The following is a 23,036-nucleotide window of genomic DNA, read 5'->3' as shown; positions in this document are numbered from 1 at the left end:
GGTTTCAGCGCCGTGACAGCCCGGACCCGTCCTGGCGCTCGGCTGGAAACTTTTCTCGGTCGGGGGTTGGCGCTGTCTTACAAGGAAAGGGGAGGGACGGCGCGGTGCGGCGGCTGCGGCGCCGTGCCCAGCCCAGCCGTGCCGTGCCGTGCCCGGCCGCGCCGCGCCAGGCAGCCCAGCCCAGGCGGGGGGTGGCAGCCACGGGAGAGCCGGCCGGCCAGGGGGGCTCCGGCTCCCTCCTGCATCCGCAAGCGCCCCCTCGCTCCGCCGCCGCGGCGCGAAGGCTGAGCCGCACCGCCGCCCCCGTCCCCGTCCCCCCCCCAGCAGGGCCCGGGCGCGGACGCGGCGGGGCAGGGCAGACGGGGGGGGGTCCCGCCCGGAGCGGGGGGGGGGGGAGGTTCTGCGGCGCCGAGGGGCCGGGCTGGAGGACTCGACGCTCGCGGAAACGGCTGCGGGAGGTGGCGGGGCACAAGCCGGCACCTCTCCCTGCGCATCTGCCCCCGTGCCCCCCAGGGGGAAGCAGAGCCGGGGCGGCCCTCCGTGCGAGTGGAGCTCCCTCCCGGCTGGCTGGGGAGAGGGTAAGGTAGCCGAGTGGCCGGCTGAAAACCTTCCCAGAGTTTACAAGATCTGACAAGTAGCTACGCGGGTAAATAATTTCAATTAGACTTTTGCAGAGGGAACCGTTTAAATTAATCAGCTTGCCTTTACAAATAAGACTTTAAGAAGATATTATTTGTGATTTAATGAAGCCAAGGTTAATTATGGCCTAGGTTATTTCAGAAGATGTGCTTTTCAGTAGTAATTATTCTAGAAACAGAGAGCTATTTATATACCCAGACGAGAATATTTAAAAAAAATGATTCATCACCAGCCTTACCCTTAGTTTTACAGAGCACAGAGTGAATCTTTCCCTGTATGAAAATTTGCATTAATCCATATGTATTTATGTCTAGGTTGTGTACATGCAAATTATGGCTACAAAATTACATCAAATGTTAATTTTCATGAACTCTGAACAATTTCTACCGCTATCTTTTTTTCCTCAGAGTAGGTGCTAGTTAATATCATGCACGTTCAGGAGAAACAGCAATATATACCTTTTCAAGGGCCTGATCCCATTAACAATAGGATTCCTCCTGCTGCTCTGAAAGCTTAGCAAGGTGGTATGAAAAAAATCTTTACGAAAATGGGAAGAAGGGGACTTTAAAACAAAACTCCACCCACATAGTCAGACACCAGAGGAAAACAAAAATCTCTAAATAATGGCAGGTTGATTTATTGGCAAAGATTAACTCTGAACAATTGGATCTTCTTACATTTGCAAAAGCTCAGTGTCCTATATTGGAGCTTATTCATATTCATGGAAGTGACAGTAGTTGGCTGGCTGAACAATTGCTTTCAACAACGTCTCTTGTCAGAAGTAAAACTTTATGAAACTATTCTGAATGCCCTGGGATCTGAGTTGACAGTCTTGTGGACAGAGTCCCTTTGCTCAGTTTTGTTGAAAGCAGAAAAGCATGACCAACTGGAGGGTTCTTCTTGATCTAGTAGGATTTTTTTTTAATTGGTTTATTTGCTAACCTTGAAGATTAATATTGCATATATGAAGACTACTATGAAAATAAAATTTCTCTGTTGAAAATCTATGCTGAAGCCACAGAAAGACTCTGGTCAGATTTTTAATCTTTTTGATACAGAATCTTTGTTCTACCTGAAGAATATGTGTAAATAAAGATGTTTCCTCTTACCACTTTCACGATGCTCTTTCAGAGCTCATGTGCCCATTGCAATTAGAATCACTCTTTGATGAACTGATCCCACACTGCAGAATTCAGGAAGTTGTTGATGAATGTTCAGAATTCCAAAGAGAACTTGCTCTCTGTCACTACTTCATTAAAGCGTATCAATGTGTCTTCTTTTGGGAGGACTACAAAATGATCTTATCTGCGAGTAAAACCTTGCCACAGTGGGAGAGCTAAGAGGAGAGTATCAGACTTTGCTACCAATTTCCTGGCTTGCTTTGTTAGTTCAGGTCGGGTCTTTTTTTATTTGAGATTTAATTTCCTATTTTTGAAAGTGTTATACAACATGCTGACAGAATGATCCATGGGACGTAGAAGTTGCTGGGCTATTCTTACTGAGCAGTGTCTCTCTGCCCAGTGTTACTTGGTGTCATTCTGACTGTTCAAAATCTCATTGTATCTTACTGTACAGATGTCCTGCTCATTTTGGTAGAATATTGTGTATGGTAGCCAAAACAACCTGGAGCAAATCCGCTGCCCAGACTGCTCGCAGAATCTTGCTGCTGCTACATAAAATGCCCTGACATCCACATTATTCTTCTGCAATGTCTTTCTAAGCAGCGCCATGGAAATCAGTGTTGCAAGCATTAGTTTCATAGCAATGGAACTTTTTATAGTAAAAACCAATCTGGAGTAAAAATAGACCATTGTGATACTACTGCCAGAATAGTTCACGCAATCAAACCAATCACAAATATTGTTTTTATTTGAAGCATCTTTTGCACAGTCTTGTGAGATGACATTGTAAATCATCCCTTAAGTCCTTTTGAAAGAGTGCTGCAAGCAAGGACCTTCATTTCAATGATACTGTGCTGGTAAAATTATGGAAAGTCATCTCTCCATGGAACAAAGTCTATTACACAATAACAAGACTTTAATTACTGATGGAGACAGTTTTTAACATGTATTTGACCTGGCATTTATTGTGCAGTTGAAGAACTTCTGCGTGGGTAGGAAGCATGGAAGAGTGGTAACTGTAGGGTTTTCTCAGTAGGAGCAGTGCATTTGCAGAGCTAAAGGCCAAACAGAAAATAACCTTGCCTTTCATAAATGGAGTAGCTGGAAGGTGCTGAGAAGTGTTGTAAGATTTTGAAAAAAAGCTTTAGGGGCTTTGCTTTAGAGAGACAAGGGCACTACTGTGATAGTTTCTGGTGACCGAAATAGGTAAATAAAATTCAGAGATCTGTTTTCTTCAAAGACTTGGTGGACACTCATGTTAATGGTTGTATCGGGTGCCAGAGAACAGTAATTAACACAAAGTGTAAATTGTGTTCTATCATTGTCTTTCATTTTAATATATGTTGCAGAAACAAGATCCTGTTGTGCTGATGAGTAAAGAGATTCTTTTGGCCCCATCAAACTCATATTCTGTAACAAATTGTGGCAAGTGGGTGGAAGGAACTCCAGTGGCAAGGGATGTAACAGTAAAGAATAAACAGACCCTGGTGCACGCATAAAATAGGACTTCGTTGTCTGTTCGCGCTTCCAAGCAGTTGTTGCATTTTGTGGAATATTGCTTTTATGTATGTGGCAATTACTTGAGGGAAAAATTGTTTTTGCACTGACTGTCATGGGAGAAGATATATGGGGAATCATTGTTCTTTTCATATGATTTTAAGGAAATGAGCTCAAATCACAAACATGATGTCAAATTATATCCTTGCTTCCAAAAGAGCTATGTGCTCAGTTTCTGTTAAGTGATTGAGATGTGAGATAATAAGTGCTTGTTTGTGTGTGGTGTGTGTTTAACCTAGTACTGTGATAACCTTTTTTGATTCAAGGATTCAAATAAGCTCAAAGGTATGAGAAACACTTTAAAGCTTTCAGTTCAAATTGGGATTTTCAAGCATGCCATTAGTGTTGAAAAGGGACTGTGTGTATGACATATGGATGGCAAACAAGTTTCCAGCTGGGCTTGAAAATGTGATGGCATGTTTAAACTAAAAAACAAACAAAACTAACACGTAAGTTTTTAAAATGTTGCTTTTGGAGGGGGAGTAGTTAGCTGTAGGTCAAAACTGGGGCATAGGAAAGCTAATTACTTAACTTTTGTAGTGCTCTTTGGAGAAGGGATCGAAAGGAGATAGTTACTCAGAAACTGTGAAACTTTAAAGCCCTTTTTCTCAGTGGATGATGTTTGTGCATCTATGGAGCTTTCCTGGAGCTGAAACTTGCTGTTCTCTCTGCATAGCAATTTCAAATGAATTGTTTCTAATTTGAGCAGCGTTGTATGTGTGCTTGTTGATGTTAAAATGCTGTCAGCTCTGGAAACCAGAACAAATTTGGAAAATCAGAATGTGATTTGAGAACAAGAATGGTGTTCCATAAATGGGTTTATTGTCAGTCCCATGTATGCTGCTGTGGTTTCAGAGCAACTCAGAGCTGCTGCTTGTTTGGATGTCTGTGTTTTGTATACTACTGAGTGAATCTGATCTCTTAACATAGTCTGTAGGACTTGGTAATGATACATACCTGGTATAGAATAGACAGAATAGACTATTTCAGTTGGAGGAGACCTACAAAGATCATCTAGTCCAACTGCCTGACCAATTCAGGGCTGACCAAAAGTTAAAGCATGTTGCTAAGGGCACTGTCCAAATGCCTCTTAAACACTGACAAGCTTAGGGCATTGACCACCTCTCTAGGAAGACTGTTCCAGTGTTTGACCACCCTCTTGGTACATAAATGCTTCCTAATGTCTAGCCTAAACCTCCCCTGGCACTGCTTTGAACCATTCCCACGCGTCCTGTCACTGGATACTGGGGCGAAGAGGTGAGACAGTTCTTGAACTATCTTGGCTCAGCACATTATTTCAAGTTACTATCACAGTTGCTTTCTAACAGTTTTATTTGTTGGGAAGATCTAAGCTGATCAATGCGTAGACAACTAAGATGAAATACAGAGCTGGAGAACGGGACTAAGCAGCTCCATTGTTATTCTTACATTTATTTATCTGGCTAAAATCCCAAGCAGAGCTATGCTTGTCATATATTCATTGCCCAGTGGTAGGGAGCTGCAGAGGAGCGGAGTGACTGTATGCTTGTGTGTGTGTGCATATGTCTTGGGGTATTTGCACATAGCTCTTTTTGCAAACCTGGGACTCTATTTCAAGCTAGTGCAAGTGTCCCTGACTAGTAACCCACAGGTGGGCCAAAAGCTGCATCCTGGTTTAGGTGAAATACAGACTTCAGGCTTCAGTTAAAGGACTGTTTTCTGTTGGGAGAATTTAGACTTAGGTGCCCATTAAATGTAGGAGAGGAAAACCTAACAAGAACTGTGAAAAGATACCCCTGGGTCATGGTGGTAACCTTTCCCTTGCCATTGGGTAAGCCCAGATCCAGCACCGTCAAACAGGTGTTTGTGTAAATGCGGAGTAAGACATGTTATTTTGTTGAGCTATAGTTTCACAGGCCCCAGAAGTGAAGGTTGTTTTTTTTAGAGGTAGGCTTTTTTTAATATCAGAATGGAAGAGTAGAGAGAAAGGAAAGGGAAGCATAAAAAATGCAATTAAAATATAAGATGAAAATTCATAAAATATTGCATATACAAATTATTAGTTTTTGTTTTTTTTTAAAAAAAAACAAACCCAAACAACCACAAAGCTTTATTGATTTGACTGCATTGGATTGGGGAATTTGGTGCCAGAATTGCAAAGGGTTGGTTTATATCAATATACGGTCAATTAATTTTTCTCCAGTGGTTTCCCTAGAGTCTTTCATTGTCACGTAATTTTACCTTTATCTGCTCTTCTTCCATGGTTTGCTTGAACACAGGTTTCACACTGTTTTCATCAGGGTACGGGGTCTTGTTTGGAAGTTTTTGACAGGTGAACTCCGAGCTCTCCAGAAAGAACATATTGTTATATACTTTTTTTCCTAGGTTTAGTCTGAGCTTTCAACACTTTTTAAAAACCAACCAGAAAGAGTGTAGGTAGGGGTTCCCTCCCATGGTCAGAGAGGCCGTGCTGTGCAACTACACATTTTTCCTACTAGTTTGCTGCAGTTAAAAGCTGTTGCTCAGTGGGGTGAATGGGTTTAACAGTTTTACCTCCTTGTGCCCTCTGAGACCAGACCAGGACTTGTTAAGGACTGCCACAGTGAAGACATCTGTGGCACTGTCATCTCATTGTGCTTATGTTTTTATGCTCTATAGTTGCATGGTTCAGTGTATTATAAACCAGAGTGTTTAGCAGAGCTGAAGAAAACAGCAAATTAATGTGTCCAACTCTTCCCCTTCTTGTGGTGTTCTTCCGCTGAAAGCAGGGACCTGCAGATTTCTTCAGTAGGAAGGAAAGGACTCAATAGCCCGTAAAGGAGTCTGCTTGGTGCTGAGGATGAACGCAAGCTGAAGACTGCAGGCAAACATCCAAATACACCTTTGTTTTGTTGTTTCATTCCACTTGTGATTTGTTACTTTGTACTCACAGCTATTCAGGTTCTGGTCACAGTTTAACTGCAGGCGCAAAATATTTTGTACTTTTGGGAGGCAGTCCCACTCAAACACATCACTGCTACGGCTTGGGTTCTTTTACAGGATGTGCTGGGATTAGTTCCACCCCAGCCACGTTCTCTGTGTTTGCAGAGGCTGCCATCATTTCAGGCTGGGGCTGAGCTGCCCGGCAAGCGAGCTCCAGAGAGTGCCATGCATTGGGGTGCAGCAGGCAGTGAGGAGTCAGGGGAAGAAGGAGGGAGGTGCTGCTGTGAGCTCACAGCTTAGCACCCCAAGGTAGTAAGGTTTTTTTGTGGAAGTACCAGCAGCGTGAATGGGACCTGTTCGGAGCTCAGAGTCCTGCTCCAGCTCGGTGGAGGCTGGTGATGAGGAGGTGGCGTGCTCAGCCTGCCACAGGAGGTGTCTCAGTCCCTGCTTGCTGTGGGATGATAGGGAATCCCGTGTTATTTTCATGCTTTGCAGTTAGAAAGTTTTTATTTTGGCTGAAAGATTTTTTTCACTCCCTCCATCTGCTTAACAAGTTAAGCTCATGTCTTTTCTCTCTTCTAATTCGCAGACTTGATAATACCTTTATTTCCATGTTAGGTGTGGACCTCCCATCTGTTTTAAGGGTCTCATACACAAGAGCAGCTGCAGGCTAGGCTACAATTCTTTTCCAGTACCTAATGGTCTTTCCCACTGATCCTGCTGCTGATCCTGCTCATTTATCAGGGAGCTGCAGTTGGGTTTCTTATTCTAGGATTTCATTACAGAAAATATGCTACATCATTAACTAGCATGCTAGAAATTATCCCAAAAGAACAGAAATAAGCAGTCTTCATAAAAATATTAGCCAATGTGTTTCAGGGTTAAAGATTTTCTTTCTGCTTCTCTTTTTAATTTTTTTTTTTCTTGAAGAAAATAAATTTCTGAGTGCTTACTTTGTCTGTGGCAGCTTTTCTCAGTCATTAGTGTGGAAGAGGGTCTATAAGTGTGAAATGGGTCTACAAAATGGCCTCAGCTTCAAGTTAAAATAATGGCTTAAGAAAATGATCCTAAACTGTGAAATACAATCTGTATATGTGCATATACATATACATGCATGCCCATATACCCCATACAACTAATTTAATTGCTGAACTTACTGTAATGTGTCCAGCAGGGAAGATGCCTTGAGCCTTTCTGTGTTCAGAATCTTCCAGCTACAGGTGATTAGAGGATTGACTATCTAAGTATTACATTTTAAATTACATCTTCATACTTGCAGAATGAGATGAATTTTATATTTTGGTGTCATTTATCATGCTATGGTTGAGCCATACAGTGAAAGGAGTTAAAACTACACATTCTTTGAACAGAGGGGATATCATCATGTTTATTAAAACTGTTCATGGCTTACCATAATTATTTACTGGAAGGAAAACAGAACAAAGCCTCAAAGCCTAGTTATACAACTACAATAGTGCCTGACCATAAGACTACAGTGCACTAAGACTGTGGCTGAAATAGTTACTTTGGATTTAACTTTTTGCTATTTCAGAGGAAACATAGTCAAACTCTTCTTCATTTTTTAGGCAAAGATCAAAATGTTTTTCATACTTTTATTCATAATAAATTCCCTCTGAGGAGAGTTCCTGCTGTGTCTTTATTTGTCTCTGTCATCTCATGCTTAGAGGTGTTTTTTCAATTTGCTCCTCAGAAAAAAATTTACTTAGAATGCATTGTTGGAATCATACTGCTGTGTGAGTCTTTTAATTATATGAAATTAAACTTTTTTTTTTTTAAGCAGATGTCTTTTTATCTGAAAGTGCGCTGCTAGAATGAAAATGGCCCACACAGCTTTTCTGGGAAGAGATTCTTCCATAATTTACAGATATTTGAGTTCATGATTTTGAAAAATGGCTTACATATTCAATTTTGCATTTTGACAGGTTTTTTTTACATAATAGAACTTGCAGTGATTTTTCTTACATACAGAAATGCTGTGTGATTCTTTCCATTTGGAAACCTGTTGAAAGAGGCCAGATTTCAGACCAAGGAATGAAACATTTTATGCACAGGGCACACAGAAGTTATGCAGACTACCTTACACAAAAATGTGAAATGTGTCAGCTCTGAAGTTGAAATCTAGATGCCATCCTGAGAATCCTTTCCAATTCATTCTTCACTGAGGAAAGGGAGCCGCTAATGCTGATCCTTAGTGTAGCTCTTTGGTTATTAGGATTCTTGTACATGAGAAAAATGAAGTGAGACCATTAAATAGTGTGCAACATTTTGAGAACCTCATTTTATATCATATGTAGATCTGTAATCATTTCAAAGGCAGATAATAATGATATGCTAATATGCCAAGATTTCTTTCATTTACATAACTTTAAGGCAATAAATATCTGAGATGAGAAATATGTTGAAAGGGTTTCTTTTATGTTTTTACTAATACCTTGCATTTAGTTATAATTTGGAGACCTGATTGCTGTGCTTGAAACTCCACAGGTTTGTGGGTTTGGAGTGCTTTTTATAGCCTGACAGGTTTCTCTTATCAGAAGGAGGCTGTCTATGCTAGCCCTGCTTTTGTGAAGTTCCGTTCCTTTGACCCTGTTGTGGCATCTTGGTACCTGTCCATTTTTTTTCCTTTTGCCTATTATATTATATATTCAGATACACAGTAAGAATTAATACTGGAAAGCACTAATAGCCAGTGCTTAAAGGTAAAAAGAACCAAGAGGCATTAATTTCAAGTGGTGTTTGGCTGCATTAAAACACACAGCAGGGTTTCTACTGCTTGACCTTACTGAGAACCATTGCCTTAGCAACTTTTCATAGAGGGAGTAAAAGGACAGTAAGAAAACAATTTTTTTCCCCTATATTCAACAGAATAATATCCAAGAAATTACTTTCTTGCTTAAAAAATACGACAAGCTCAAACCAAAATACTCCCAGTGGGTCTGAGCTCTCATTATGTATCCTGTCTCTCAGTCCAGTCATTTAATCTTCTGCTTTTTAACTTATTTACCTGAGTCTTTGAGATTTTAACTAGTAGCGTTGCTGATGGAATACTTTCAATATCCTCAAAATCTCATTGACAATCTGGTTTGTTCTTATTTAGAAAGTGAATAAAAGGTTTTTCCATATAAGCAAATGTTTGTAAAGTTAATGAGAATTGTCTTTGTCAGCAGGTAAATGACTCTACTTTGTACCATTACTTGATATTTAGGAAATACCAATTATTTGCTGCTTGGTAATACTTTCAGTGGAGAAACTGCTAATCTAGAGCAGCATTTCCATAGCCCTTTGTTTTCTTAACCTCTCTGCTTCTGGATAAAGGTAAAACTTGGGATGGTGGAAGGAGGAGTTTGTTTATGGGAGACAGTCTCTCACTGTCTTTTCTGCGTGTTTGCGAACCCTTGACTTAATTTCACATTTATTTAAAAAATGCTTTAGAACTCCAAGGAAAACTCTGGTATAAATTTAGCATTGTCTTGTGTGGAATGTTAGCTGCATTTTAATCTAAATGACCAATGTTTGGTCCATTTTCTATCCTACTTGTGGATATTTTTGGAATGAGAACAGTTATCTGAGAGGCTCAGAGAAAAGGAACTCAGGATGTGATGTCTGCAAGGGTCAAAACAGAGGGCTAGGATGTTGAAGTGCACAAAAAATAAAAGGGAACAACCCAATTATCTGCTTTAAGTTTATTTTTACTGAAACTTTATTTTGCTTTTCTTTCGGCTTGCTTTTGTCCTGAAGTACTTCAGTTACTGCGGAAGTAACTGTTTTTGATACAGGTAGGACTCAGTGACCCAAACAGAAAAAAATTTTGTGCATCCTCTGGTCTGAGTGAGGGACTTGCACAGTATGGGTCTGGATTTTTAAAGAGGCTGGAGAAGGGCAGGGATGCCACAGCATTAGCAAGTAATCAGTCTGCAAATAATCAGTCTGTGGCAGGCATTTCCCTTCCAGAGAGAAGAAAAGGCATTTCCAAAGTGTGCTCACAGGACAAGATGGGGAAAGAAAGATATGGACTAGCAGAAGTTGAGGTTGACTGAACCTCTGCTTGTAGAAAGTCACTTGTCCAGGGCAGCTTGAAATGAGAGTGCCTATATCTGGATTAAAGCATTGTGTAGTCCACATGAAAAATAATTTCACATATCAGCACTACCCAGCCTTTTTTTTTTTTTTTCTTTAACCCCCTCCCCCCCAATTGTAACGGAGCTGATGGACTATGTGTGGTAACTCTTAGGGAACATTTGGGAGGAAGGTCTTACAGCAAGGCTTCTAGACAAGCAGTATCCTCAGCCATGAGTTAGCGCACCCATTAAATGTGTTACAGTGCTTTGGCAGCCAGTGGGGTCTTGCCTTGCCTCTGGATGGGTACTGACAAAGTCAGCTGTGCAGGCAAGCAGAAGTGCTGTTGTCAGGCTTGATTAGAGACAGCCCTCGTAGAACAGGTGGCTGGAATAATCTTTCTTTCCCTTCTTTGCCAGTGCCAGTGCCACTGGTGTGGCAAGATTGGTTCACAAATGGGTTTCTAAAGGCTTAATACCTTGTCATGTGTTGAGGACAGTTTAAATTTCTGTGACCATGGTGTGTCCTCTTTGCTTTTACATCGTTGCTTAAAAATAAAACATAATTTCAGCTAAAATTGAGAGTCATCTGGGTAATGCAATCACTAGTGATGCCTGATTCTTTCTGAATCAAATCTGCAATCCTAGTTCTCAAAAGGCATTTTGTTGTATTTCATTAGTTTGTTTTGGGTTTTTTTTTCCAGTAATCTAATATTTATCTCAGAAGAGCTCCATTCTGTCATCCATTTGGTTTGTTCTTAGTGTCTTATTGCTGAGTCAGAGACCATACAATTGTAGCTGATATCTTTATGCCTGGGGTTCTTCACCAAAACTTCAGTTTCTCAAAGGCATCTAGCTGGTGAGACACACGCTTTCCTGGCTGTGGTTGTCCTTTTCAGAGCCACCTCCTCGCTTCCAGCCATGCCCCATTTTATATGGACAACAGATTCATCATTCTACTTCCTAGCGAGGTTTGTAAATGTAAATTATTTCTCCGAATTCTGATGTCTTTTTTACCTGCCTTCTCTTGTTTGGTAGCATGGTGTTCCCCCCGTACTTCTCTTCCCTGCCACTGCTCAATGCAGTAGATTTTATGAACATGGTTTTTGTGATTTGCTGGATTATTCTATTTCCACTGCATTTTAATCATCATGATGACAACATCTGTTGGCAGCAGTACACAGATGGTTTTTTCAGAGCATATTCTAAGGTTTGTAAATGGTTACTATATCTACATGACAAAACTAAGGTTTTGTCTTTTCCATATACATTAAAAAAAGTAGAACTGCATTCTGGAAATGAAATGTGTGTCTCTGGGAGACTTACCGCCTTTCAGTGACCGCCAGGGGAAACCTTTAAGTTTCACACAGCTTCCGCTGTGTTACCTGCTGCAGTGAGCCTGGGGTTTGTATCACAGAATTAAGTCTCTCATCCTGCTTTCACTACTATGATGGGTAATCTTCCTCTCTTTTTAAATTTTATTTTAGATTTTAACCTTTAAAATTGTTTATCTCTGACATCATAAGGAAATGGAGAACACAGATGGACAAGAAGCCAGAGGTGCTCCTTGAGAGCATCATGGTAGCTCTAAAGAATGGCAAAATATCAGGAATGTAAAAAAGAAATTACAAGAGTGGTCAGCTATATTTGCTATAGGGCATTCTGGCAACACTGGCAGTTAAATCCATTCAGACTAAAATGGTAATTTGGTCAAAAAATACTTCATAAAATGTCCATGAACTAGAAGGCAGATTATGTATTGTCATAGTTTTAATGCCTTTTAATTTTCTTTCTTGTGCTAATTATCTTCAAAGAGACGTTGTCCTTTAGGCAGCTCAACATGCAGAAAAGCACCTAAGGGGAATGCAAGAAATAGTTTGTTGATCAAAAACAGGAGTTCATGTCCTGCACTCATGGTGGCAATGGGGCTCTAAACTGGATTTTGGTAATCCTGCTAACTGGTCTTTTATTGTTGCTGGCCTGTAGGGAAACTATTTGTAAACTGGAGTCTTGTGTCTTGCCCTGAGAAGTTGTGGGTGGTTGTGTTGAGTCAGTGGAAGTGGCACATCTCCTTTAGGATGCTATAAGAGGAAGGCTTGGAGCAGGATGTGTGTGATGTTTTGGCTCTGAAACTCATTTTCTCAGAAAAATAAATGAATAAGCTGTTACATGGGTTAATTAATAAGAAGGAAATTATTTTGGATCTCTTGTGTTTGTAAAAAAGGGAAAACATGCTTTAAAATGTTGATGTTCTTTTGGGCTTGCAGGGCAGAAAAGCTTACAGTCTGTAACTTGTGACAGACTTATAATGTATAAAGTTGGTTGTTTTTGTTTTTGTTTTTTTTTTTTTTCAGAAATAGCACTGTTAGTTGCCCAAGGGTGTAGTTCACCTCTGTACAAAACCTGTGCGTGGAATGTAAGTTAACTGTAAAATTCGTACACTGTAAAATGCAGCGCATGAGACCAGAGAACTACTGTAAAAGGCCCTAGAGAAAAATATGTATCATACATACACACAACACTTTACCTAGTTAAATTCAAGTTAAACTCAGTCACAAGATGATCAAAGGACAGGCAGAAAAAGGCGTGAGCCTGCATTGCTCAGTTCACTTCCTGGGACAATTGGGTGAACTAATAAGGTAAGATTGTTCTCTCTGAGGTTGAAGAAGAAATAGGAGGAGTTTCTTTGAATGTAGAACAGCATAGTGACAGCTGGAAAGGCTCTGTTGGCTCCAGTGCCCCTGGAAAGTGCCTTAAGGCAAAATGAAGGCTTGTGTCAATTTGCCTTTTAAATCTGTTCCCAACTACTTTTTTTGTGAGGTGTATTGGACTTAGGAAATACAAATACATATATGGATTTAGAGAGTTCTGTTTTTAAAAAATATATCTCCATCTCTTCAGGGTTACTTTGATTGTATGATTTGTAAATAGCTTGTCAGATTATCAGATTAACTGGGAAATAATCATAGATCCTAGGGCCTTTGGAAAATGCACTTTGAAGATGAGAATTTTAAGTGGGATCTTCAATACGTTGTTAATAAATAGCTTGAGAATTGATAGAAAAACTTATGATACCATTGATAAAATGCAAACCAGTTGAGGAAGCTGGTCTAAAGCTCAAATAAACTTGTATGAGGGAAAATGAAATGGTTCCTGAAAAAAGGTCTGTATATATGTGAACTTTGCAGTTCTTTTATTTTTTTTAATATTTCTGGTTATGTTATATTGATGTTTTTATAAAAAAAAAAAAAAAAGTCAAATTATTTCAGCTTTTGGCCAGAAAGTTTTCTAACAGATATGACAAAATCATTATCCTCATGAAACTCTGGAGACAGACAAATGCAGATGTACTTTGGTCTTGGTCTCATATATCTAATTTAAAAAAGTCCTTTGAGTTTCTTAATGAGAGGTTGTTAGTATGAAGTGTGTCTGTGTTCTTTCCAAAAGATTACCAGTTACCTTTTTTTTCCAGGGTATCCATATTTGCAAATAATGGCTCACACGGGAAAAGTGTGGCCATCAATATAATACAGTGTTCACTGTGCTTTAAAAAATTGCGCCTGCAGTGCGTTCACCTGGAATAATACTGAGATTCAAGCTGAAGATGGGAAATATTTGCTGACAGGACTGGCCTCAAGGCATTCTTTTTCCTTCCTAAATGCTGATAAAATTGCTTGAAATGTTCTAAAGTATATTGAAGGATGTCTCAAGATTGATGTATTTGCTTAAAAAAGGATTATTCTATTCTCCCCATAATTATATTCTCTTTTTGATGAGATTTTACAGGAAACTTATTTTATCTCTCTTCCTATAGAAAAGTATTAATATAGGAAGTAAACTTGTTAAGAGTATTAGTTATCTTGATACAGAGAAAGGTCAACTGATTTTCTGGATGCTGGTCCTGGATTAAGTTTTAAATTGTGGAAGTTTGACTCTAACTCTGGTTGCTGGTGAATGAGAATTACCAGGTGAAGAGAAACGGGAGTCCCAATGCAGTTTCTCATGTGCTTGCCAAGCTCTGATCTGTATAGCATAGTAAGGAGGACAAAACTTTATGTTCGTGACCTCCATATGTGTCCTTGGGATTGGAGTTCCTCTTCCCAGAGCTCATGTAGTGTTACCACATACTTCATGCCTCCTTCTGACCTGTCTGTAGGGTCCCAGAATGGATCTTACTCTTGAAATGTGGCTTAAGGTACATGGTAGTCTTTTGCTTCATCCCTTATTTCCTTCCGTCCCTTCTCTTTGCTGTCATCCTTTCATCACCCAAAGTACCAGGCTGGCCAGAGGAAGTGATGAGATGTTTGCTATATTAGGCTGGTACACCTATTGGTTAATTCTGTTATTGCTAAACCACATTTGCTTAAACCGGGAATGGGTTAAACTAGATGTGGACTTGTGAAGGAATTTTTCTCCCTGGTGAGATAAGTGGGGACCTGCTACTTATTTCATTTTTACTCTGTGCTGTGTAGGTTGCAATCAGGATTTTCTGAACTATTTGACAGAACACATTTCTTAATATTGTTGGGGCCAGCATGACAGCCTGAATTTCCTCTGCTCTCCTCTTGAGTTGCCTTGTAGTTCTGGCCCTTGCCCTCTTACTGTAGACTTTGGGATAGTGCAGGCCAGTTGTTTTCAAGCTTTTTCAATTTCTATACTGCTGGAAGAGTTCCTGAGAGGGGTGATAATTTAAATATACTGACAACAGACTTGATTTTTTTTTTTTTTTTTTTAATTGCCTAGATTGCTCTGTGAACCACAGGCTGAAACCAGTGGTAGAAGATTTGATTGTATTTTCCTGTGATTGCAGAGAATCGGAGTCAGTGACCCAGATGATCCATCCAGCTTTGTCCCCCAGACGCAGAGCATAATAATAGAATCACAGAATCATTTAGGTTGGAAAAGACCCTTAAGATCATTGAGTCCAACCATAAAACGATAGTATGCTTATTGTCATTAACCTCATGCTTATGTTTATTTTCCTTAAAATGGTCTGTTAAGTCTTTATTTGAAGTGCTGAGGTTTTGTCTTATCATTAGCCAACTACAAAGACTAGAAAAATTGACTGATGTTCTTGAATGACAAGGCATTATCTAAGTGCTGACAAACAGATGAACAACCCCCTTGAATTTGCTAGTTTCAGTTGTTTTCTGTAGGGAAATACAATGTGAAGGAGGAGGACCCTAGGTCTTTGGAGGTATAAGCCTCAGAGATATAAAATGAACATGGGAATTTGGGACGTGTGACAACTATAAGCTCAGATATTGGCCTGTTTGCCAGGCATGACTCTGCCACTGTCATAATGCAGACTAGAAATCTTAAATAGCTGTACTTCAGTGCTTGTAAACTAGTGAGTGATTATTTCATCTTCTGTTTATACCATTCATTAAAGCAGTCTGGGCTGACAAGGCCTGGAAAATTCTCAAGGGTTTTGCTGCTGTTAATGCAGTGCGCTACAATGGGACCTCTCTTGTACAACAATGTCGCTGAGTACTTCTAATATGGTGGTCTATATTGGCACTAACTCACTGAATCATAAGAGTTGCATGTTCCTACCCATCTGCCTCATTTGAACTGATTGCAGCAAATTCCTTGGAAGTTCTTCCTTCTGTATATTGCATATGAACTTTTCAAGTTGATTATGTTTGTTACCATTAATAGCACAGTCGCTATTTGATGATTTTGTAAAAACTCAGATCATTTACGTAAAAAATAGAAAGTATTATTTCTGTGAAGATTTTGAGGAACTGAACTTTTTTTCAGAAATATGAATACAACTCTCCAAGCAATCACTGTACATGGTAATGTTTTACTGCTCTAATTTATTAAATTTATTAAATGCTTTTGTAGCCTTCTTCAATTCATAGAAGCTTAGTATGAGGACCATAACCTGCTTTCTTTCTGTTCATAGAGATCTGAAAGCATAACCTTACAACCATCAATAACCATTTGAACTTTTGCCTGGCTTGATCCTCAGACACATTACAGCTGAGGTTCTAGACCACATGTAACCCTATGGCAAATCTTTGATTTTAAACAGTGCATGTCACAGTTATTTTTTACAAGCAGGCTGAGAATTCGTGCATAGAAAAGCTTTCTAGGCCCTCATACATTTAGACTTGACCTGTGACCAATAGTGTAAGTACTGTGAACATGAACCAGATCTAGTCCTAGGGATACCTATAGTTACAGGATGCAAGCTTTATCTCCTCTACTCCGCCATGTGTAGTAGAGCTTGGCAGACACATGAGAATGTGCTTTGGGATGCATTTCTTTTCTTCTTTCCTTCCAAGTTAGCTTGGCTCTTCAGCCTCAGTGAGTGGGCATCTTCTACAACAAAGCAATTAAATTATTACATTGCTTATGCTTACTGCAATCGCTTGAAATCTTTTGCAGGTATTTCTGAAATATGATACTTGCTCCTTCCATAAGCAGATCCTGCACCTGGGAGGAACTTCTCACAAGCATGGGCTTAAAGGCAGGATGGCTCAAGGCATATGTAAAGCAGGCAGCTCTGGGGCAAGTCACTGGAAGTGTAGCATCAGCTTTAGTTCTAATGATGAATTTGGCTGCTCTGTGAGGCTTGCCAGCATTGCTGCTGCCCCATGAGAAGGGTTGGAATTTGGGAAAGGCAGCTGTTGCAGGGGCAGGAAAGGAGTACCACTCCTCATATTTTCCATTGTCACCCAACTGACATCAGGAATAATAGGATCTGCTCACCTGAGTGCACCACTGGGGACTTCACCTGTGGTTTGTCCCTTAATATTTATTTCCCATAGAAGAAGCAGCCTGGACTTGGCCAGAAACAATCTCTTATCCTTGTGGCATCAAAATTCAATTCTGCCTAAACTGCTGAGATGATGTGAGCTGTCTCTGCTTAACAGTCCGTATGATACATTGTCTGCTTTGCCGGTGTGGGAACTGAATTCGTATTTCTGAAAGGTACAGCCAATGGGAAAAAATTTCAAAGACAGAGCTGCACCATGAACAAAGTTGAAGGACTACTGAGTGTTCTCAAAGTTACACCCCTTTAGTTCAGACACAGGAATTCATCTCACAGGTGATGGCATGCTCATCTGGCTAGGCAACCAGGACTGTGTCACTGGAGTGACTGCTTCCAGCTAAGTCATGAGTTGCAGCAGACTTGACTGATCCATAAAGACTTCAAGTGGTTCATTTCTAAGAGAAAGAACTGCAGTCTGATATATGCTATTCAATATAGGCACAAAAATGAAGACTATACTGGAGGAAGTTATTTGTTGAAAATCATTCAGTCGCCTCTAGAAGAAATAGGCAGTAAATCTGCTTGACTGTCTTCATTAAACCCAAAAGCATCTGTTGCAACACTTGTTATGGTAACTGAAATAGGTATTAAGTCTGACTGTAAAAGTTATAGAAAACATAGCTTTAAAAATTCATTGCCCGTTTTACTAGTGATTGGCAAATAATTCCTAAAAAGAGGCTTTAAAGGATCTGATCTGTGGAGTTCAGAGTTCTCAAAGTCTTGATTTGGGTTTGACAGTATCTAGGTCTTTCAAGGAGAGTGTTTGCAGATTTACAATCAGTATCAGCTGTTTTTCTAAGCTCGTAGCTGACTATTAAACAGAAGTGAGCAAGAGCTAGCCAAGTATGGATGATAGGAGAATGAAAACAGGAAATTCCCTATGATGGTCTTCCAGGCCCTAGTGCCAGCCATGCAGATGGAGCTTGGTATCCCTTCTTAGGAGTATTCTTAAACTCTGACAAGAGAAAGGGCCTACTTACTCCAAAATGCCACACTGCATTTACTAATTTACTGTAGCTTCAGAAAGTGAATCTAGAAACAGAAATGTCAAGAGATAGGGCAGAGCTGTAGCTGCTGTTACTAGATAATACAAAACATACAGGAGATAAGAGTTCTGAGCCTGTAATTTTTTAATACACGAAAATGGCTACGTGTAGCACAGAATGTGTTCTGTAGTGGATTAGAGATCCATCACTAGTTTTTAAGCACTTTCAGCAGCAAAATATGAGAACAGTTCTTTGAAAAGGTATGTAGGCATCTTTGCTCCCTTTATCATCCTTCTGAGAAAATGTAAAACAGAAAATGCAAACAAAATTAAACTCCTAACTGTTTTTTAAAAATTCATTCTATGAGATTTGAGAGAGTTGGAAAAATCCTTTATTTCATCTTTGTTTTTTTGAAAGCTGAATGGAATCTGGTCTTTCTGTTACAGACTTCTTATTCAGAAAAACATATTCCTGCCTCAGAACATGTAATTTTTGGTGACAGTGATGTTTTGTGTTACCTCTACCCACTCTCCCAAATAAAATCCAAGGAAACCCTTGCTGTCAGTGCAGATTCTTCTTGTGGCAAGGAATATTTTTGGTCTGAAAACTAAGTAGCTAATCAGGCTTGGGCAGTGGCAGTCCATAGACAGAACCACTGCCTTTTTTCACTCTTTGTAGTTCCCTTTGTTTCATATCTTGAAAATATTTGGGAGAAACCCCTAACTAAAGTAATCTCTAGGGAACTGTTTATTCTTTTAGTGTAACTGGATATCTGACAACAAAGCCTCATTGTATTTGAGAAGACTTAAAACCAAATGGAAAATATGTGACTTTTAGGTAAAAGCTTTAGTGGGCTTTGCCTTCCCTATAGACAATGGTTGCTGGGTCCAGGGCTCGATGGGGCACCTGTGGTGCTGTCCCACTGCTGCAGAACTGCCTTACACCTGGCTGATGTCCCTGCTTCTGTGCAGGCACTCCTCGTGGGAAGGAGGCAGAAGAGTGGTGCGGCTGGGTCTGCTGCCTGAGCAGCTGGCCAGGGGCTGCTCAGTCTTGCAGACAGGCAGTCTTCAGAGGTCTCTGGTCTGATGCTGTTGGCCAGTCACAAAAGGTACCTCACAAACTGTCCTTGGGACTTTTTTGTCTAATGAGGGAGAAGGATATTTTGAGTTGCTCACGACTGATCATCTGGTCTCTTTCTTGAGAATTGTTACTGAAGTCTGTGTATGTATGTGGACAAAATTTCCTTTTAACTTGAGTGAGGAAGGTACAAACTGAGGCAAGGAAAGTCCCGAAAGCTGGAACTTGAACCAGTCAGTTGGCCTGTATTTCTCCTACTTCTGTGAAATTCATATATATGTGTTTGTACATACATATATATATATCTATATATAAAAAAAATAGCTGCTCCTGATTAGGCAAATTATGTACGTGTTAGGGAACACTCTTCTTTCTGGGATCCTTTTTCTGCATTTGCAGCTGTGGTAAGCAATACACAGAGAAGGTTGTTATTTTGTTATGATAGAGTCACTGTTCTTAGCACTAGTCTTTATTTTCTACTGTCTCTTATGAGACTTAAACCTGTTGTTTTCATGCAATTTTCTTTTTTTCAGTAAGAGTTTCTTAAGTGATATATCTTGTTTTATGCTAAAACCATCTTCATAGGAATTTCTTCACAAAATCCTTGCAGTTAGGACAGGCTGATTGCAGCCCCTGCAGGGCATTGAACAGTAGTTTCTTGGCTGCTCTGGTATCTCCCCAGCAGGCCCAGCCTCTGCCAGGCTGGTCTGGTGCTCTCCATGACCCAGCCATCAACTCCTGAGGCACAAGGTCCCTGCAACACTTGCTGACACATAACCTTGTGTTTGCGTTTACACTGGAACTCTTCAAGCAGATACTTAAATGACCATCTCAACGTCCTTATTTCTCACAGAATATTGAACCTTCCATTTAATATCTCCTTTCCTGAGGAAGGACTCTACACAAGCTTTAACACTACTTGAATCCCATTAAGAATTGCTGTGATGCCTAACAATGTATGTCTTGTAACTTGCTATAAAGACAGTTCCTGATGATTTGGTGCAACAGAAATAAGGCATATTTCCATTGAAAGTACTTTTCTTCTTGCCATTTGTTCAGCCAAATGCTTCAGAAATAGCTATGGTGCTTGGCTTTTACTTTTGCAAGCCTGAGTTTTTTGATACTGAACATTTCCTGTTCAGAAATGACTAATTAGCTAGAGGCTCAGAATAAAATAAGGAGGTGTCAAGTATGGTAAAGATATCTAGGGAGGTTGCTGTGTACCTGCACTGTGTGTTTGATTAGGGAACACTTTCAAAGCATGGGAAACAGAGATGCTATCATTCCTACGTTTAATGGGAGGCCTCAGAGACTGAGCTGTTAACTGCTCTAGAGATGGCACTGTGGATTTCCCTTTTGAAATAGTCTTGAGAGATAATGCTCTTTCCCCAGATCCCTGGTGACATGAAGGGCTCAGGAGTGTGTGTCTGACTTACAGCCCCTCAAAGCCTTCTTATCCAGGGGAAATCTTCCCAGGAGTCTCCATAAAGATACTTGAAAAGAACAGGAGATCACTGCTTGCACAGGGCCATAAGATCTCATAAAAAGGAAAAGCTTTGCAGAGTAGAGGGTTTTTCTTTTTCTTCATATACCCCCTAATGACTGAAATCAGTAAAAACCCCCAAACTATAGCCCATCACACAGTAAAGGAGGATGACTTGGGTTAGACAAAGTTTTTAGCTTGATATAAACCTTCTTTGTGTTTTGTATAATAGCCATGTGTCACTGTGAAGAATGCTAAAACGGCTTCTATCAAGAGGAATTTAGATGAACACTGAAAGGCAAGGCGATACTAGTACTGACTTGTTTCACATGTAGTCTTTGTCATTTTAGCAATGTCAAAGTTTCTTATAGCCTGGATGTTTCAAAGAGGCAGATAGGTACATGTAAATGCATTGATTGTTCAGGTTGGTTGTAAGTTTCAGGCTTGTCAAGCAGAGTTTAAAAATCTCAGTTTTTATTCAAAGGAGGAAAAAAAGGCAGTCACTTTCCAGTAAATCTGTGTTTTCTTAAACAGAAATATTTTATCTATTCTAGACATTTTATTGTCTATCACTGTATAGATACTGATATTGTTGCTCTGTAATAATATAATCTTTCTGCTCTACCTACTTGTGAGGAGCATTGTAAGAATTAATTAACAAGTCCTGATAAGAATATTCAGCATGCTCTTAAGTATTTTATTCAGAGATATCTTGCCTCCACTACAAGAACTTGAAGTACTTTTCCCCATTTGCATTAGAATAAAAGGTCAGGAAACAGCTTTGCAGCATTTGACCTGAGGGATATGTTTCCAGATGGTGGCTGGCTGCACCATTTACCTGACAGGATCTCTGAAATTGCTGTTTTGATTGCCTTTCGATGGGTTTGCACCAAAAGTTTTCTAAGTGTGGTTGTCCCTTCCTTACTGGTGTCAGACTTTGAATCTGAAAGAGAAGCTGATAGCATGTCCTGTGAGTGACCAAATTAAATAGAAAACTGGCAAGGTTCTGTCAAAGATGCAACGACTTGGCTGCACAGTAGTACCTATTTTGAGAATGTTTTCAACTTTGTCAGAGGTTTTATGCAGAGCAATCAGCAATACTTAATTAGTTGATTAATCACAAAAAATAGCAGGACTTCAGGGCATGCGGATCACTTACTTAACTCTCGGTTTTCCTATTAACTATCCTTGGTCTTACCATTTTTTTTCCTGGCTTTTCTTCAGCTCCCTGTCATCAGCTGCAATGTTTAGAAGGTCTTTCTTCATTGGAAAACTTACTAAGTGCCAGAGGAGGCAAGCTCTTGCATGGAAATAATTTATATGATATTGATAAAGGTCTGTTATTTTGTAAATCTTGAGAGTGGCAGTATCCTGTCATTTGATGAGAACTCCCTGGCCAAGTCCATGGAGCCTTTCAATTCTTTTCTATCACTTTTCCCAGTCTTTCCGGTTGTCCCTTTGTTTCACATTTGTCCTTGGAGAGCTATGCCAAGGCATGGTTTAGCCCTTGGTATCTGCCTGTAATTTTCTAAAGGAAAATAGATGAAGACTGCACCATTTCTCTTTACCTTTTAGACTGATCTTCATTTGCTACATATCTTTGATAGCTGCCAGAATGCATTTCCAGCTTCCTCGATGGTTGAGTTTATCTCCTTTCAGATCTCATTATGTTCTGCAACTTTACTGCCCTAGGAAGCAAATATATATATATATATATATATATATATTTCTTCATCATGGTATTGTTTTTTCCTTTACAAATATAATGTCTTCTGTTTTCTCCCATTTCTGAATGTGTGGATAACAGCGGTTTTCCAGAACACTTGCTTTTTATTCTGTAAGTCACTGTACTACAGTCAAGTTCCCTTTTTGGATGTATTGATGTCTCTTTGGTCCCTCTTAGTCTTGTCATCACACATTCCTGCATCATGAAGTGCTTTCTTCAGGCTCATCTATTTCCTTCCCTACCACTCCAGACTTTACTGATTTTTTTTCTCATCTGTGCCTTTCCTTTTCCTTGTCTGCCTTTCCTTTTGAACCTCTCTTCTATCTCTTCCACCAGTGCAGCCAGTGCAGCCACAGTCATCAAATGTTTGTGATGCAGGATGTCTCTTGCCTTAGTACTTTCAGAAAGCTTATGTGAAAAGAAAAAGGAAGCAAACCCACACATTGCTTAGAGGCGAGGGAGGCCGAAGTGCAAGGCATGCTTGCAACAAAAGAAAATCCTGGTATTCCTCACTCAGGAAAAATCTGAGGACTTCACCAGAGTGGAAACACTTGCCCCATACCTTTCTGTTTTGCCCACGTTCCTCTCAGACTGGATGTACATGAATGTGGTTATGCAGCAAGTCAAAGCAGGAGCCATTTAAACTGACTCAGACCGTCTGGGTCTCCAAAGCATTGCATGTGCAT

The 23,036-nt window shown here is 40.0% G+C and overlaps 1 protein-coding gene across 6 annotated transcripts in view; it reads left to right on the top strand.

Moving 5' to 3' along the window:
• GRID1 (glutamate ionotropic receptor delta type subunit 1) overlaps positions 1-23,036 on the top strand; it is a 561,238-nt gene that overhangs the window by 2,707 nt on the left and 535,495 nt on the right. The gene's annotated exons all lie outside the window — the stretch shown is intronic.

Source organism: Haliaeetus albicilla, chromosome 11, assembly GCF_947461875.1.
Source record: "Haliaeetus albicilla chromosome 11, bHalAlb1.1, whole genome shotgun sequence".
Lineage (NCBI taxonomy): Eukaryota > Metazoa > Chordata > Aves > Accipitriformes > Accipitridae > Haliaeetus > Haliaeetus albicilla.
The sequence above is the reverse complement of the archived record's forward strand: the minus strand, read 5'-3'. Positions and strand labels throughout refer to the sequence as shown.